The sequence below is a fragment of the Lissotriton helveticus genome, chromosome 3_1 (genome assembly GCF_964261635.1).
Source record: "Lissotriton helveticus chromosome 3_1, aLisHel1.1, whole genome shotgun sequence".
NCBI classification, from domain to species: Eukaryota; Metazoa; Chordata; class Amphibia; order Caudata; family Salamandridae; genus Lissotriton; species Lissotriton helveticus.
The window spans coordinates 1,853,635,259-1,853,653,648 of NC_136061.1; positions in this window are offsets into that span (position 1 = coordinate 1,853,635,259).

Genomic DNA, 18,390 nt, shown 5'->3' on the forward strand with positions numbered 1-18,390 from the left:
TCTTCTATTTGTCTAGGATTAGCCTGGAGTTCGTTCCATAGACGAGCAGCTGCACAGCTAAATGCTCTACCTCCATACCTAGTTTTTCTAATTCTGGGTGTGCTAACCAGATTGGCTGCAGAGGATCAAAGACTTCTTATAGGGGCATACCAGACACATTTTTCCTGCAATGGCGCCGGCCCTAGTCCATGCAGTGCCTTAAAAACAATACATAGTGACTTAAACTGTATTCTCTGTGGTAGTGGAAGCCAGTGGAGCTCTTTAAGGGACACAGAGGCAGAAGATCCACGTGGCTTCTTTAAGGCTAGCTAGGTAGCTATCGTCTGAATTCTTTGAAGTTTCATGATCAGAAAGCTAGGGGCACCTAGCATCAGAGCATTACAATAGTCCAGTCGACTCAAAATGACACTTCTCACCACGAGTGCCCTTGCTGTCATTGGTAGCATAGGGAGAATTTTCCGCAGTGCTCTGATGAGGAAGAAGCATGTTCCAACCGTTTTATTTATGTGATGGGTTTCTAGACTCAGCTTGTCGTCAAAAACTACCCCTAGATTTCCCGCTGCCTCGGAGGGTGTGTGGGGCTTGTCTGAAGGGGTAGGCCAATTATTAGCCGGTAGCGGACGAGGAACTTTCTTGGCCGTGCAATACAGTATTTCTGTTTTTTCCATGTTGAACTGCATGGAATTGTCTGTAAGCCATCTAGCAGTTTTTTTGCATACATTCAGGAAAGCAATTGAGTGGAATTGACTGATTCCCCTCAAGGGACAGGATGAGTTGCGTGTCATCCGCATAGTTCACCAAATTGATTTTATAAGATTTGATGATTGGAATCAACGGTCTCATATAGATATTAAATAGAATCGGACTGATTAACGATCCTTGGAGAACACCATGCTAAATAGTACCACATTTTGAAAAAAAAGGGGGAAGGGCCACTTCTTGCTGCCTATTCCCAAGGTAGGACTGGAACCATTTCAGTGCCATGCCCTCCACCCCAATTTCCACGAGCCGCCTCAGAAGGATCTTATGATTAACTGTATCGAACGCGGCAGACAGTCCAGTACGATCAATATAGCCAATTGACCTCTGTCTGCATGCATTCTAAGCTCATCGAGGACTGTTACTAATACAGCCTCTGTATCATGAACCGGGTGGAAACCAAATTGTACATCTTCCAGCCTTTGATTAGTTTCCAGAAATTGCGAGAGAGTTTTGCTAACCAGGCGTTCTAAAATTTTCACAGGGTAGGGTAGAAGGGAAATGGGTCTGTAGTTGTTTGGACACTGTGGGTCAAGTGTTGCTTTTTTCAACAGGGGTGTCACAATTGCCTGTTTCCAGCAGGTAGGGACTACCCCACTACTCAGGGGTTTACAGCAGATCTGGCAGGGCTGTGGGAAGAGCTCCTCACCTTTGAGCACAAATGTCATAAGAAGGTGGCTTACTTAACGTGTGTTTGCATTTCAGATATAAACCTACTGAAGATGTGCTTTGTTTCTGAAGTATAAAAACAAGTGCCCTGGAAGTGCAAGGACTTTCTTTACCCGTGCATAAGGGACTTTTTTTTCATTTTCCTGCCCAAGTCTGCCATGCCTCCCATGACAGATCTGGGCAAGATAAAGGTCTGTCAGAACTCCTCCCTTAATAAGAATGGCCTTATGAGCTTTATGTTGTCCCAAATGGTGACCCTGTGGAAAATAATGCTCCTAATATTTTCAATAAAATGACTCAGTTCTTGTTTCAGAAATATGCTTTACTGCAACAGCTAACACAGAGTATTCAGAAACCAGATCTCAGAATCCTAACTCTAAGCTCCCTCTCTTTTTTGCGTTCTATTTCCCCGTTCCTCTATCTCTCTTTCTTATTTATCATCTCACAATTCAATCACTTCCTAAGAACAGTCCATTCCTCATTCTCAATGCTCAAAGGAAATCTCCACCCCTCTGGATTCCAGCTGCTTCCATCCCCAACCCCTTGAAGGAATCTTCTTATCTGGGGATGTCCAAAGAAATCAAAATATATAAGTATGGGAGGTAGCCCGCCAAAGGCCTTCAATTCATCAAAGACCCTGGCCTCTACTCCCTGGGCAGAGGACCACCTACCTTATTAAGAGAACCCTGCCTACCTGGGTGTCACTTTGGAGGATGATGCAAAGGAAATTTAGCCAAAGAAATGACACTATACTTAAGCAAATCCAGTTGTTTAACATCAGGCCGGCAATATGACTATTTAAGAAACATAGGTTAGGATTATTGGTAATCAAAATGTGATGTTTTCTTTGATATTGACAGACTTTCACTTGCACACTGCAAATTCAAAGTGTGAATTCTTTTCCTAAAGTCTGTTAAGAAAACAGTGTTTTCCCACTTTGTGCACTAAAAACAGAAGCCCATGCAGGCGGTTGCAAGACCCGCCAGTCCTTTGCACAAATGTGTTTTTAGGTGCATGTTGTCTTTTTTATGTGCATATTTTAGAAAACGTATTGTTACGAATAATATATCTTTTCTACTCTGGGTATTCCCTTGCTTGAGTTGCATGTGTCAGTCAATCAATCAAAAAATAATATATGAGATTGAACTGGTGCACCTTGAGTTTATATCATTATATTCCACAATATGATAATCAAAGTAACGTGACTATATTTCACAGTATTTAATCTAAATGCTATCCTTGTAATGTCTCATGGGATTGATTGTTACCGCAAGCAAATCTTGCTCAATTATAGCCCAGTTGGTTGTGCAATGGTTGCAGTACAACTAGTTTTCTGATTCTGGTTGGCACACTGAATAAGTCATTGATTCCAGGGTGTCTAGAAAACAGGCCTCTGTGCTTCTAGAAACATCTAGAGAACATATCATTATCTCCTTCATCATTTCATCCCACATTTGAACTATAGGCAGCCGTGTAATTCCTTTGTGTGTACTTATAGACAAGTGTCAAATGTGGTAATTTAAACACAAAAATGTTTTGAAGTTTTATGTCTAATGAGCAGACCTCTGCTACTTCAGAGGTATCCTACTCCAGATATCCATAATAAAAAAAATAAAAAGACATTTTCAGATAATACCATGCAAGACTGATTTTCTGCAACATGCAAGGCTCTCCCTGTGACATCCATGGGAGACTCAAAGAAGATTTATTTTATAAACTCAGTGAAAAATCAAATCTGATCAATATTAAGTCAATTGGAAAATTAAATAAACAGGGCCAATTGGTAGCTGACAATTTTCTTTTTAAAGTTAACAAGGGGAAAATGAGATAAACCAGCCATTAAATGTAGGAAAGTGATAACAACTCTAGCAGAAATAGATATATTAATGTAATGATATAAAGGGGTAAGCAGAAATCATTGGCCTCTGTGGTCAAGAGAAGAGCACAGAATATGAGAGTAAGGATTGGCAGAAGGAAAGAATCAGTGATGAAGTGTTATTCTGGCTGCTATAGTTCAGACTGTGCATGCACAAAGGGTCTTCAAGGCGCCCACCCAGCACCGCCTAGCGTTTCCAGTGTTTTGAATCTGGAGGTCTCCATGGATCCTGGGGCCACAATCAAAGAACATGCCACATTCCCCACATTGCAATATGTCTGTTTGCCATGATCACTAAGGAATGTAAGAAAATCCCATAGAAACATTAACCCCAGATATTCTGTCTCCCTAAGACCAAGGATTCCATTTTTCTAGCACGCCAGACACATGCGAGCCCTTTTTCCCCATAACCCTGATGGGATGCTGCCAGCTTCACTTAAACTTCTTCAGCCATGGCAACTACTGCAGTAGATAGGTATAAATTGATGGTACTTGGATAGCATCATCCTAGCTGGGAGGCAATGGAGTAGGCATGGCAGCAGTGCAAGAGAGAACCCAGAAATAGCTCATGCTTATGGCACAAAAACCCAACAGCTGGGTAACCATCCGTTCCCATAGCTCACCCAGCCATAAACTCAGCGCTGAATGTGAGCTGGTGGTTGAAGGTTGGGCTCACCATCACTCATTTTGGGGACAGGCACTTAAATTTCATCATCAGACTTTGACTCACAGCAAGAGAGAGAAAAACACAAAAGGGGGAGAGGAGGAGGGCGAAAAAGACGGAAGAACAGTGGCAAAGGTGGAGAGCAGGGTTGTAAAAGAGCCTGAAGAGTGAGTTAAAAAGGCAGGTTGCACCTGGTGAAGGATGAAATAGGCATGAGTTGGAATTAAGGCTACAAAGCCTTGGTACCACATGACATTAGATGCAGCACAGAATGAAAGACAGCTGTGTGAAAGGTAACACGTCTCCCCAATTGTGCTGCTTGGCTACAGGCTCCAGTGGTTTTTATACCACGTGCGCGAGAACCATTCAAGACGCCAGGTTCCTAATTTAGATTTAGTTGGTATTGGAAAAGCTTCTGATTTCTCGACAAAATGTGCAACTCTTACAAACATCCACTGGAGGTATTTCCATCACCACAGTGATAATATGTTCAAGTATAATCCTCCAGATGTTGGAGAAAATGAAGAGTGCCCAATTACAACCCAACTTTAAAGTCGGATCTTAGATATCAACTGTGAGAGAACCTTGTAGAGTCCTTCTCTATTTATCAATCAATCAATCAATCAGCATTTGTAGTACGCAGCACTGTCACCCCTAGGGGCATCTGGTCGCTGTGTCTCCATCAAAGAGCCAGGCCTTGAGTCTTTTTCTGAAGTCTGTCAGTGAGGGGGCTGTCCGGAGCTAGAGGGGAAGGTCCTTCCAGGTCTTGGCAGCGATGTAGGAGAAGAAGCAGCCATCGCTGCGGCTACAACGGTTGCAGGGGGTGTGCGCAAGGGCGAGTGAAGAGGAGCACAGGTTGTGGAAGTTCAGTTGATGGTTGAGGTATGCAGGTTTTAGGACATGGAGGGCTTTGTAGGCATGCGTGAGGATCCATCCTTGGCTTCACCCTTTGCATTACAAGCACTAATTATATTAATCTGAAGTGAACAAAGTGTTATTATTAGAAGCGATCTATGAACATGAGGCGTGAGAACTTGTACCATAGCATTTATACATCTTTTAAGGTAATGTTGTTATTTTGACGAATTCCTAAAATGAAGAAAGTCAGCCTGATGAAAAAAGACTGACAACATTTTATTTTAGGGTACAATTAAAATGACGAAATACGTTTTCATGAAAATAAGTTTTTATGGAAAAGGTAAGTAAAGAGAAAAAAGAGGGCAGCATGCCAATGAGGTAGAAAGGAAAAAAGAGGTGAGTATACAGGATAGGGTAGCATAAAGGAGGAATAAGGATTTTTTGTGAAACGAAAAAAGAAAGAAGGGGGGACTAAATTATAGGTAGAAGTAAGAGAAATGTAAAGGGGAGTAAAGTGGGACAGGGAAGAAGTGCTCCTCACAAAAAGAGTACAGGAGGAGGGGGAGTGAGGAATTTGTAAAAAAAACAATAATCCGGAGTAAATGAGGAGAAACAAAGTGTACGGTAAAAAAATGGAAGTGAAGGAGGTGGGGGAGTAAGTGGTTTTATAATAATAGGGAGTGAAGCCTGAGGGGGAAAAGCTTTTTTAAAGGTAATAAAGCAAGAGGAGTATCAATAGTTTATTAAAAAAGGAGTAAAGCAGGACCGGAAGTAGAGGCTTCAAAAAAGGGAGTAAAGCAAGAGTGGGAGTAAAGTGTTTGCAAAAAAGTGACTAAAGATGTAGGGCAAGTAAAGGGTTTTGGAAAAAAGGGAGTAAGGGTTTTGTACAAAAATGGACGTAAAGCAGGACAATGAGTAAGTGGATTAAAAAAGGAAATACAGATGGAACTGGAGTAAGAGTTTGTAAGAAAAGGGCGTAAAACATGAAGAAAAGTACGATGTATGTAAAAAAGGAAGTGTATTGAGATGAGTAAGGGATCTGTAAAAACAGGAGTAAAGTGGTAGAAGGTTTAGAAATTAAAGAACTAGAGTAAAGTGGGAATGGAAGTATTAAGAGGCAGAGGTGAGGGTTTTTTAAAAAAAGGGACAAAGGGTGACAGAAGGTTCCTAAAAATCTCAAAGCAAAACAAATGTTTCTTCAAGAATGGCTCTCAGCAGGTTGCTTCCGTCAACCTTGTTCAAACCGTTCTAAAAAATAAAAATTAAAAACATTTTGACCTCAAAATAATGGTGAATGTGTGTCAAAGGTTTTGAGGTATATTCTAAAGCTTTCTGGTGGCAATTTGTTTTACACAATTATAGTATGTATCTAGATTCTAGAATGATGAAAAGTGAGGTTGTTATCCAACGCTCTGATTTTAAAGTGAAACAATTAGAATGTGTTTAAATGCAACGCTATCACCCTGTTTTATACTTACGCCTTTTTCCAGCACTATGTACAATGGTTTGCCGTGAGGTCTAGTACATATTTTGTACCTAGAAATTGTTTGTTCTAGCTTTCACCTCAAATTTACTGACCAGGTGCATTTTTCAAGTCACGCTTTAAAGTCCATTTGAGATCAAAGCCATTCAAAGTTTTGGAAATTCTTCTACACAAGCAAGAAGCAACATTTCTACTATTAAAACCAGCACAAACAGGAAAGCAACTTCTGATCTGAGGACTTCGCACAATCATCTGACGCCCTCTCTAATCAGCTTTTATTCAGTTTAACTAAGAAGGACGTCGTGGACGACATCCAGGAATCACCAGTAGAGATGACACATGGACAGTTTAATTTACCTGCCTGGCCGGTATTATTATCTCCGTACCAGTAAAAAAAAAACGTGGGAAAAGCGATGACATCTGGTATTTTTTCCCTTTTGAAATAGAAACATAAAGCAGCAAACTCACGAAGAAATAATTTTAAAAAGTATTTGTGAGCAGTGTAAAATACTATCAAATGGTTATTAAAGAATGCAGAAGTAGTATTGTCCTGTTGTAGACAAATACTTTGAATTTTACAAAAATTAATTTGTCGCCTACCAGCTATTGACCATTCCAGAATAGCAATAAAACACGGAAACACATGGATGATATGCTTCTTCTGAGAGAGGTTGACCCAAAGCCAGGGTAGCAGTTGCTGCCCTTAGATTGCCCCTCGTGAATCCTGGCCTCAGAGTTTGCATAAGCAAAGCCAAGAACAGAAAGACACAGGGTGCAGTAAAGCTGTGTTTACCATCTGTTATGTCCAGTGTCAGCAGACATTCTGCTTTGTACCATGAATGTTTTAAGCCTTGCAATCCACGCTCTACTAAAGGAAAAACACTGCTCACAGTGGGAGCCTGCTGAAGAAGTCAGGAGTGTGTGTTCTCTGTACTTCCCCTCGTGGGGATAGGTGGGGCACAAGAGCCCATCTCCATGGAGAGGGAAGTTCAGAGTCAGGCACCAGCTGCAGAAATACAGGGGGATTTATCAACACTTTGTGCCGGGTTAAGAGCTGGCTACATTTTGGACCTCTCCCTCACATAATAAAATCTCCCCGGTACTAGCACAAACAAAATTCTGGCTACTCCTCAAGGCGTTCTGGACCCATACTCGAGTATTCTCACTAGGCCTCAGGGAAGGCAATCTATGCTGGAACTGTGACAAGGAGAAGGGGGATCTAGCACATTTTATCTATTACTGCCCAACACTCAAAACGTTCTGGGAGAAAATCTTTGATTTTATAAATAAAGCACTGAGGTGCACACTAACACCTGAATTTTCCACCCTCACCACCCCATTCAAGACACAGGGCTAAGTTCACTGGATGACAGAGATCTACTAGACCTCCTACTGACCGCGGCAGTGAAACTGGTCCTGTCCAACTGGAAGGACACAAGTAAGACCACATACAAAGGCTGGGTCAACTGGGTCTCGTACCTCGGAGGCGCGGATAGGATTGCCCTACAAAATTCACCCTGGAGACCAGCAACCAGGGGGGTGTGGAAGTCACTCAACACGTATCTAGACTCCTACGAACCCCCGTGAAGCCACTCCACCTCCCTCGCCCCCCCCCCCAGTGGGGTTTCGGTTTTGACACAGAGCTATAAACTCAAATTAGGCTCACCGCTATAGAACCTTTATTGTATCCTCTCTTCACCCTTTCTTTCCTATTCTCTCTCTCTTTTATCATCCTTTGCCTAATTTCCCAGCAAGTCAATGTAGAGGGGTTTAGCTAAACATGTATACCAATGTACCTGTATTTACTGCAACACAAGTTAAGTTTGGCTAAACCTCGTAACAGAAAGGCTAATGAACTTGTTTATACAAATCAATAAAATACTTTAAAATCACAAAAAGAAAAAAAGTGTTGGGTTGGGAGTTACTTCACAGCTCAAATCCTGATACTTTTTATTAAAACAGTGCCTTGAGACCCTCACGGGTGAGTAGCGTGCTTTATAAACCCCCTGATTGATTGATTGACTGGCGCATGGCTGTCAAAGGTGCACCAGCACTGGGGGAGAGGAATACAGCCCTGTACCTTTGTGGATATAGCATTGTTTTAGTCTTTGCCTTTGACGCAACACTGCACAGCAATGTTTGTTACTGCTCTGCATTGGGCCAACAGTTAGTAAATCTGCCCCTTCCGTTTAGCCCATTTGCTGAGCTTTATATGTACCACTAGCATGTGCATGGCCTGCTTGTCACTGACCTGGAGTATTGAGCTGGCAAGGAGTAGTAGTGAACTTACCTCGCACCACACTTCGACGTCTCCTGTTGTCTAATTTTTACTTCCTTCCTTTACCTATAACCTTCCAGAGACATCTCATCCTGTGCCTGTTTATTTTGTGCATGGAGAGGGCAGGGCCTGTTGTGTTTACGAGTGAAAGTCGCACACAGTGATACCTGTGTCTGACTGTTTCCTGTGATGGAAATTGCTTCGTTTGCATCCTGTGGCAAGGGGAAACATCAATTACAACGCAGTCATTACATCGCACTGCTTTTACAACACAACTGTTACAACACAACGGCCTTTACATAGCATGCCATTACAGCGCAGGACATTACAACGCATGTCACTACAACGCATGCCATTCCAACGCATGCCATTACAACGCATGCCATTACAACGCATTATAAGGTAAGTAATGGAGATTTTTTTGTTTTATGGTAGGTGTGGGTTTTGGTGTGGATGGGAATAGTAATGTTTACCCCTATCCTATCCAACACTTTCCCTACTGTTGCATTCACTGGAGTGGGAATAGTAATTTTTACCCCTACACCAACCAACACTTACCCTACTGTTGCAGTCACTGGAGTAGAAATAGTAATTTTTACCCAAACACTATCCAACACTTACCCTACTGTTGTCCTAAAAGTATTATGCATTGTAATGGTATGCCTTGTAATGTAATGCGCTGTAATGGAATGCGTTGTAATGGCAGTTTTAAAAAAATGTGTTGTAATGGCATGCGCTGTAAAATCATGCGATGTAATGGTAGTTGCGATGTAAAAACTGAGTTGTAAAAGCATGCATTGTAATGGTTTGCGTTGTAATGTCATATATTAGTTGCAAATGTTGTAGTGATCTTTGTAGGCCTCCTTTAACTTCAAGCTCTTCACTCAAGCACAGTGTCATAAATAGTCTATGTAAGAAACTGGCCTAATAGGGCTAAGGGACTACCGGGCTGAGGGAGAGAAGAAAATTCAACATTAGCAGAGAATTGTAAATGGTGAAAATAAGAGAAAGAAGTAACTGTGTGGCAAAGGAAGAGGAAGACACTAGAACCAGGAATGGATGGGATGGGAAGAAGGGAAGGGAGAGGAAATGAAAGGAGATGGACATGAAAAGTATAGTCTTGATAGCACTGACCTTTCTAAATACCACTCTTTTTCCTTTACCAGCATAAGCTTTAGAGGGGCAGCTTGTTCTAAAATAAAGATCATGTAAGACAGCATGGCCCCCTCCATCATATGCAGCCATTCTTTGATCCCAACCATAGTACGGAATTGGTGGTTGTGTGTATACTGAGGGGAGATTTGGATGCTGGAGGTGTCAATGTATACATGGCACGTTGGCATCATTTGCCACTCCCAACTATTCCTCTTTATCAAAGCATTTGTCACAGGTGGAAATCTATAGCACTGTCCTGTTCCGGAGAGCCACGTTATTGGCTGATCAGTATCAATCTATATCTCTTCCTCTGATCTTCAGAAATAAGTCACAAAAGCAATCTATAGGGCATCCCTTCGCGCGCTGTCATGCCCAAATTTGATCTTTAATCTTTTCACGACGGCCACTTGCAATTATTTTACCTTCTCTTGGGCAGGTTATATTGTCTATGTTGATATAACCCAAAATCTTTGGTGGATTTCCACCAGTAAAATGATAGCTCATATTTCCCCTACATCGAATTTGGTGGTGCTTGCCACCATGAGATTTTGGATGACAAAGAGTTTTTTACAGCTAAACACAGCTAAACATGTAATCATCTTAAAATATTAAAATCAGATATCATTCCGGTTCATGATCAGTTTCACTGACTTCTAGAAGTGCACAGCATTCAAAGCTCTGATCATTGTCCACTGAGCTCTGTTTGGCAATGCCAAGACGTTGACGAGGAATCCCACTAGAACCAGGTCAAGTTCCTGATGTGCAGTAACTTTCTCTATCCTGTGCTACAGCACTAGGTCAGAGTTCAGCTCATAAGATGTGAGGACACGCTGGTGAATATTGTGCTGTCCACTGTTAGTGCAGTTGCCCAGAGTCAAGAAAGCTCGCTCTGGCAGAAGATCCTTTAGCACCTTCAGAACCTCAGTTTGGAAAAAATTGGAAGACTTGTCTTTTGTAGACAGTCTCTTTATCTGCTATTCTTTAGTTGCTTCTGCTTTCTCAGCGCTGGGACACTCATTATAGGAGTAGCTATGCACTTTATAAAACTCAAATTAATTAATTCATTCTCCTCAACTGCTGGGTATGTGATGTGAGAGAAACAGAAAAACAAATGTGTGGAAGGGTAAGTCATATTGAAACCACCAATAGTACCTGAACAAAGGAATGGGTTCCACAATGTTCATTAATTGAATTTTACAAAAGACCTATAGGAATGTTTTTTCATTTTTACTGACTAATGGTAATGGAAGGACAGTAATAAGTCCCACCAGTAAAAGGAACCAATTGCTATGAATTGGGACCTACTGCGAGAGACTTTTAGAGCAGCCAGCAACCCTGTGCCACGAAACTATGCAGGAGTTTCTGCGTACTGTTACTGTGCTTCTACATAGATGGGTGCATCTACTAAGGTAATTACACAAATTCTCAAGCTTGGGATCTAGGCTGACGCCCCCTTGTCCTCTCCCCACTTTGGGACGGATTAATTCATTTATCGGGATGGAAACCCTACTTACGGCTCTTAGAAGCTAGGCTATAGCTACACCCTAACTGATTTCAGGTTTCAAGCACAGGAGCGGCCCATCAGCAGGGGAGGGGGGAGGGGAGTTTTGCAAAAAATGTGTATCACTTAACAATTCTTGTCTTCAGAAACAAGTAAACTTGATACGGTGGCAAGATGTGAAGAGTTATTATATTGTGACGTAGGTTGGCTAGCAGGGTCTCAAATATGATGAGCATACCTAACAAAAAAAAAAACCTAAAAAAAAATAATCCTTCACTCTTTTATCCCTCCACTATCCTTTTCAGTCAAAATTAACAGACTAACATGTTGACTTCTCAAATTCCATATTCAACTATACTAATTCACCACTAATCCTTTACGGGTTCCAGAGTAGCGTGCTACTCGCCAATAAAGCGTCTCAACACCCCATCAGGGTTACAAGCGCTATATAAATGCAAACCTTTTCCCTTTTCTACCCCTCCCCAACCCTTCTCAATCCAAACAACTGACTAACATATCCACCACTAAAATTACTTTCATGTTTCACCATACTAATTCAACACTAATCCTTATGGGTTCCAGAGTAGCGTGCTACTTGCGCTTCAAAACCCCATCAGGGGTAGCAAGCGCTATATAAATACAAATCTCTTTCCCTCTTCTATCCCGCCACCTACCCTTCTCTACCCAAATAACTGAATAACATATCCGCTACTCAATGATTACTTTATTTCGGTCAAGGACCATAAAAGTGCAGATAAAATACATACAAAGCACAGTAGTTAAAACAATAAATATGAGCAACTAGTATTAGTCATAAAAATAGATTAAACAAGAAAGTTATCAAGAGGCAAAATTGGTCAAGATTTTTAACATTAACTTTAAACAAAGCCTTTCCTTCGGCGCCACATACCATGTAAAAAACGAGAAACAGCAAAGAAAATAGAAGGCGAGGTATCGTACATTAGAACTCTACACGCCTGCATACATTGCCTGAAGCCCAAGTTTCTACATATTGGGATCAGCCAGCATTTTCTTATTGTAACATACGCTGGGCAGAAGAACATAACATGGGCAACATCTACTCGGATATAATGACATGCCGGGCAGGTTCCATTTTCTGTTTTAGCCCATTTCGAGGTAAATGCCCTGATTGGCAGGCAGCCATGCCTCAATTGGGTATATAATTTCCTCGGAAGAGGGGGTTGGACTACATCTAGGAATTCCTCGAGTCGAGTTTCAGATTTTACTAAGAGGAACTCAACAGACAGCCTGCCCTGGGTTGTTGATCGCTGTAGTGCAAGTAAATTTTGCCGCCTCACCAGAGTTAACAGCTGTGCCCTAGGTGTCCGCGGGCAACTCAACTCAGGGGTCTCCCATAGCTGAGGTAAGCCTACATGGGTGGTGAGGGCCTTAATGTGAGATAGCCAAGGAATATTTTTATTTTTTATTTGTCCCCAGACCTCCAAAAATTCAGCTCTATAGGGTGCCAGTTCCGGTGCTGACCAGAACCTCCTCCAATAGAGCAAGGGCCGGGCGGCTACCAATTCCTCTATGGACTCCAGGCCCAAGTCCAATCGCAAGGGGGTAAGTGGTGTGCTTTGTGGTAAGCCCACCAGGTTCCTCATAAAGGACTGCTCAACCCTCAGGAGGCTAGATGTATTCTTATGTCCCCAGAGTTCAGCGCCATACATAGCTGCTGTCCTGGGCTGAAGTCCATAGATCTCAAGGACAGGAGCAACCGGTTTGAAGTCTGATGTTCTATGGAGCTTACTAATACCCCCTGCTATTTGCGATAGTCTAAGGGCAGATTTAGTGATTTGGTGACCCCAGCCAAAATCTTCTGTCAGAGTGATGCCAAGATAGACAAAAGTTTTGACCCGTTCCAGGGGGATACTGTTCAGGACGGGGTTTGGGCGGGTGTGCCTCGGGGGATTGAAGATCATAAACTTGGTTTTATCCAAGTTAACCTCCAATCCCCGCGAGGCACACAATGTTACAAACCCATCCAGAACACACTGGATGCCCGATGATGTTTTGGATAGCAACAAAGTGTCATCCACAAACATCAGAGCGGGCACCTGACCAGTAGCCAACCAGGGGGCGTTGTTGTCTTTTACACCATTTAAGGCGTCCACAAGGCCATTGATGAAAAGGCTAAACAACGTGGGGGCCAGGACGCACCCCTGTCGCACATCCCTAGAAACAGGAAAACGGGCTGAAAGATCCCCATGTCTCCCACACCTAACCTGAGCATAATTGCCGACATGCAATCTAGTCAGGATGTTCAAAAGATAAGGCGGGAGACCCAGATCTGCCAGTACTTTCCACAACTTTTCCCTGGGGACAAGATCAAAAGCGGCCCGCAGGTCCCCAAAGACAAGGTAGAGGCTGCCACCCTCCACTCTTGCTGTTTTCCAGAATAGGACCTGGAGCCGAAATATTTGATCCAGGGTTGTAATGCCAGATCTAAATCCGGCCTGAAGAGTGGTCAATATTTCATATTCCTCCATCCACCCTTGGATCCTGTCCAATATGATCCTGCCCATTAGTTTTTGTGTTGTATCTATGAGGCTAATGGGCCTATAGTTTGATGGGGTTAGCGGACAACCCTTCTTGTAAATGGGGACGATCTCGGCTCCCAACCAGGTGTCCGGTGGATCAAACCCCATGAGAACCGCATTAAATAGGATAACCAAGTATGGTGCCTATATTTTAGGTTGGGATCAAAACAGGTCCCCAGGCAATTTATCAAGGCCAGGAGCTTTGTTGGGGAGCAGCCTTGCTATGGCAGATTCTACCTCCTTCAGGGTGATGATTGTGAGAAGTTGGCCTGATATATGATGCTCACTAGTTCTAGTGATCACCTTGTATCATGCCAAGCAACCCTTATGGTGCAGGTTGTAAAGTCAACCTTATAGACAAGCTATCCTAGGGGTAGCATGGACTAAGCAGTCTTAGGCTAAACTCTGTAAAGGCATGTGAAGCAAGCTGTTTTACCATACACAATCCCTTGAATACCAAATGAAAGGACACCACACCGATATATATTGAAAATATATATGAATTTATTACTACAAATATCCCTGATACTCTTTATGAGCACAGAAGCAAATGCGTTAAAACAAAACACAGTTTAAATACACAAAAGTTGCACAATATGGACGAGCCCTAGGGGCCACCTAAACCATATACTAAAATAGTGGTATAAGAACCACTATGGGGAAAGTGAAGAGGCCTAGGGCCTGGGGAATCGCTGGAGCTGTTCGGGACTAGCAGTGAAGTCGGGAAAGGCCCGCAGGACTCGGGAGCAGTGCGGAAAGTGCACGCTTTACCAATGCAATGTCAATGGTGCGAAAAAAGTACAAAGTTAGTTAGGAAGGAACCTTCTGAGTGACCTAGAAAGCTGAACCTTGAGACACAGACACTAGAGGTGTGTACCAGTGTGGGAACACCGGCGGAGCTGAGTTACCTCACCCACAGGAAGCGGGTGCATAGGGTCGAAGTAGTGTCGGGTTTCGTCACGCAGGTCGATGGTGCTTGGAGCTGAAGATGCTGCAGGCGGCTCGATGTGAAGAGTTCCGGTGGATCCAAGGGTGGATCTGAAGAGGTGAAGACCTGAAAGCAGAGGGGACAATGTTCAAAGTCACTAGCCAGTGACTACCGTGGAACCAGAGTGGAACCAGGCGATGTCGGGTGCAAACAGGCGTCGAGGTGTAGCTTCTCTCTGCAGCCACATGGACACGAGGGGTCGAAGACGTCCAGGAGTCGGTCACGAGCTGTCCCACGCAGGCTTCTCGCTGTTGGCGGTGTCGGCGACTTGATAGAAGCAAACAGGCCTTGGCTAATGCAAGCCACGCAGGAATCGAAAAAGGCTTGTTACTCGGACCAGCAAGGTCAGAGCAGGGGCTCCTTTTTACAGGAGCAAGGGCAAGTCTGGAGCAACCAGACCCGCAGTGAAAGTTGTAGGTTTCGTCGCCAAGATGGCCACTAGCCGCGTGGCAAGTGGACGGTTAGGCGCGTCGAGTGGCACGATGCAAAAGGGCCCCACGCAGATCGTGGAGATGCTGGGGGGCAGATCTTCGGTGCAAGGGCTGCTCGAGGTTAGGGCTTCTCAAACCCCAAAACACAGCGTCGAGGGTGCCTCTGATGCTGCGCAGTCAGCGTTTCGGGGGTCTTCCAAGATGTCCGGTCCCACGTCTCTCGGTGCCTCCACGGGTCCCTTCTTTGCAGGGACTGTGGATCGGGCTGTGAGAAGTCTGGGAGTCTGGGTCTTGTCAGGCTCTGGGCTCGGGCTCCGGCGGGAGGCGGCAGCAAAGCAGACGTCAAGTTGCTGGTTGGTGCCTGTGTTCACAGGGTGGTCACTCCTTGGCCACAAGGGAGATTCTCTTCCGTCTTCTGTGCAGCAGAATGTCGAAGTCCAGTCTTCTTCTTTATTTCAAGTTGATTCAGGATGATCAGAAGTCTCAGGACACAGCTCCCACTCTTATTCGAATCTGGGGGGCCGGATCACCTACTAGGTCCCTCCTCTGGGTGGAACCAGGAAGGGGGGTGGTTACACCCCCTTTCCTTTGTCCAGTTTCGCGCCAGGACTGGGGCTGGAAAGCCCCAGCACCGGTTTGAACTGGCCTATGCACAGGGACACCTTGTGTGCCCAAGGCATGTCTGATTCTATTCAGCCCTGTCCTACCCAATACACAAAATCCTGTCTGGAGTGGTGCTAGCACCTCCCCAGGCAGGAAACCCTTTGTCCAAGCTGCCCTCGCTGGAAGGACTCCCAGCAGCAGGAGGTCAGACTTGTGTCTGTGGTGGCAGCATCCATTTTGAGATGCTAAGGCTCTGTTTAACTTTAACCGGGGTTCAGGCTAGGTACATGTCGTGCCCCTCTAGAAGGGTGGAATGCTACCCCCGTCGCCAGAACTGGCGAGGGGGTAGTATTCCAATTCGTATGACACCTTACTCGACATGTTTTGATAAAGCCAAACCTAAGATAGCATTTAACCGCGAGGTTCATAATGCACTTAAGAGTATATGGTATGGCAATATCATGAAACAGCTAAAGGACATGGTTCCGAAAGCTGCAGACAGGCTCAGCTCATGCCAGAGCACCATCTCACATATTTCCAAGCACTCTGCCTCCAGGATTGATGAGGCCTTCCATAGGAGTGACTGATAGGAACATATGTGTCCATTTTAGGTTAGGTATAGGCATACTACACCTAAGTAAGGGGTGGTTACACCGACTTACCCCAGCTGAGTGATCAGCCAGTTGTGTCAAATATGGAGGCCAGGCCAGGGGTGGCACAATACATGCTGCAGCCCCTGGTAGGCCTTGGAAGCACCTATGCCCTGGGTACCTGGGTACACTGTTACAGGGGCCAATAAGGTGAACCAATTCCAATTGTGTATGTACATAAGGTACATGGAGTCCATTTTAAGGAGAGAGCAATTAGCCTGGGGCCCTGAATAGCAGGATCCCTGGCCAACTATGTCAAAAACCAGCTAAACACCAGGCAAAAAGTTTGGGGGTAACCATAGTCAGATATCCACCTTCCTACATAAGCCCCCCCCCCAAACGAAAGGAGATAAGGCTATCCTTGACCAGGTAAGCCTATATTGCCTAAGTGGCCATATAAGGAAGTACCAGCTCTGGCTTGGTTACCCCCTGTCTCATGGTCCACTAAGCAATCCCTCACCCTAAGGGTATCTGAGGGTCTCCACCATAGGGAATCTCTACCTGTGGTGTGTCTTTGCAAAGTTAAAGGCTGGTGTTGGGATGGAGTACTGAAGTGAGATTCCTCTGTAGGACTCAGCTTCCTCCAATCACTCTCCACCATGTGTGCCTTTCTTTCTTTGACTGAGTTGCACTGTGCTCTCAGGGTCAACCACTGGCTACCTAAAGCTGGAGGCTGGGTCCCTCTTGTTGGTTTACTGGAGGGACAGTTCAGGTTTGGGCCCTTGGGGTCCCAGGTTTGGCTGTGCCCAACAGAATCCATCTGTGGGAGGTCCCTAACTACTTTTAAGGGGGCTCCCTCAGGAGTTTTTAAAGTTTTCACCTCACTAGGGCTACTAGTTTTGGTGCCCCTAATCTGTTGATGGGGGTGCTTTATTTGACAGGGGGCCCTTTGGGGCTCACTGTCCTTCTTGTCCTCTGCAGCCCTGGGCTGAGTAAGGCAAGGTAGAGAGGGGCAGGATACCTGCTCCAGACTGGGTCCCACCTGAGAAGGGTCCACTGACATCAGAGGCTCTGTCAGGCTAGGCCTGACTACCTCTGGGGCAGTTCCTTCATCAGGGGTAAGATCAGTTCCCTGAGGAGGCTGATCCTTTCCTAAAGTCTGGTGGGAGGGAGATTTCTCTTCCTCCTCAATGCTCTCTGTTTGTGTGGAGTGATCCATCTTTTCAGGCTTCACAACACATGTATCAGTTTGAGTTTGGGCTGTGGCCATCACAGCCCCACCAACCTTTTCAGGAGGAGACTCAGTTTGTGTATGGGCTGTTACCATCACAGCCCTGCTAATCTTTTCAGGAGGGAAGTTAGCTAAAGATGGGGCTGAGGTTTGCTCAGCCCTACCAACCTTTTCAGGAAGGACATCTTGGATTGGGGCTGTAGCCATCACAGCCCCACTAACCTTTCCATGGAGATTTACCATTCTAGAATGGGTTTCTTGTTCCACCTCAGCCCAGGCTGAGATTTCTAAATCATTCCCCAGTAGACAATCTACAGGCAAGTTTGATGACACCGCCACTCTCTTTGGGCCAGTGACACCTCCCCAGCTAAGATTTACTACTGCCATGGGGTGATTGGTTTCTATTCCATCAATGTTTGTCACCTGATATGTGGCATCAGGTAAAAGTTGCCTTGAGGGGACTAGACATTCAGCCAACATGGTGATGCTAGCCCCTGTGTCTCTAAAGGCCTCAACTTTCAAGCCAATAATGAGGGGCTCCTGTCTATACTTGCTCAAAGTGTTTGGGCAAGCAGTGAAATTGGCAAACCCCATGCCAGTCTCATAGACAAGAGTATCTGAGGTAGGGGACCTGGTTAGGCCAGAATCCACCTGTCCTCCAAAAGTAAACCCACCCAGATTCCTGGGTGTGCTCCCACTTCCTGGGGGATTACTGCTGACAGTAACAGGAGGTGTTGGAGCTG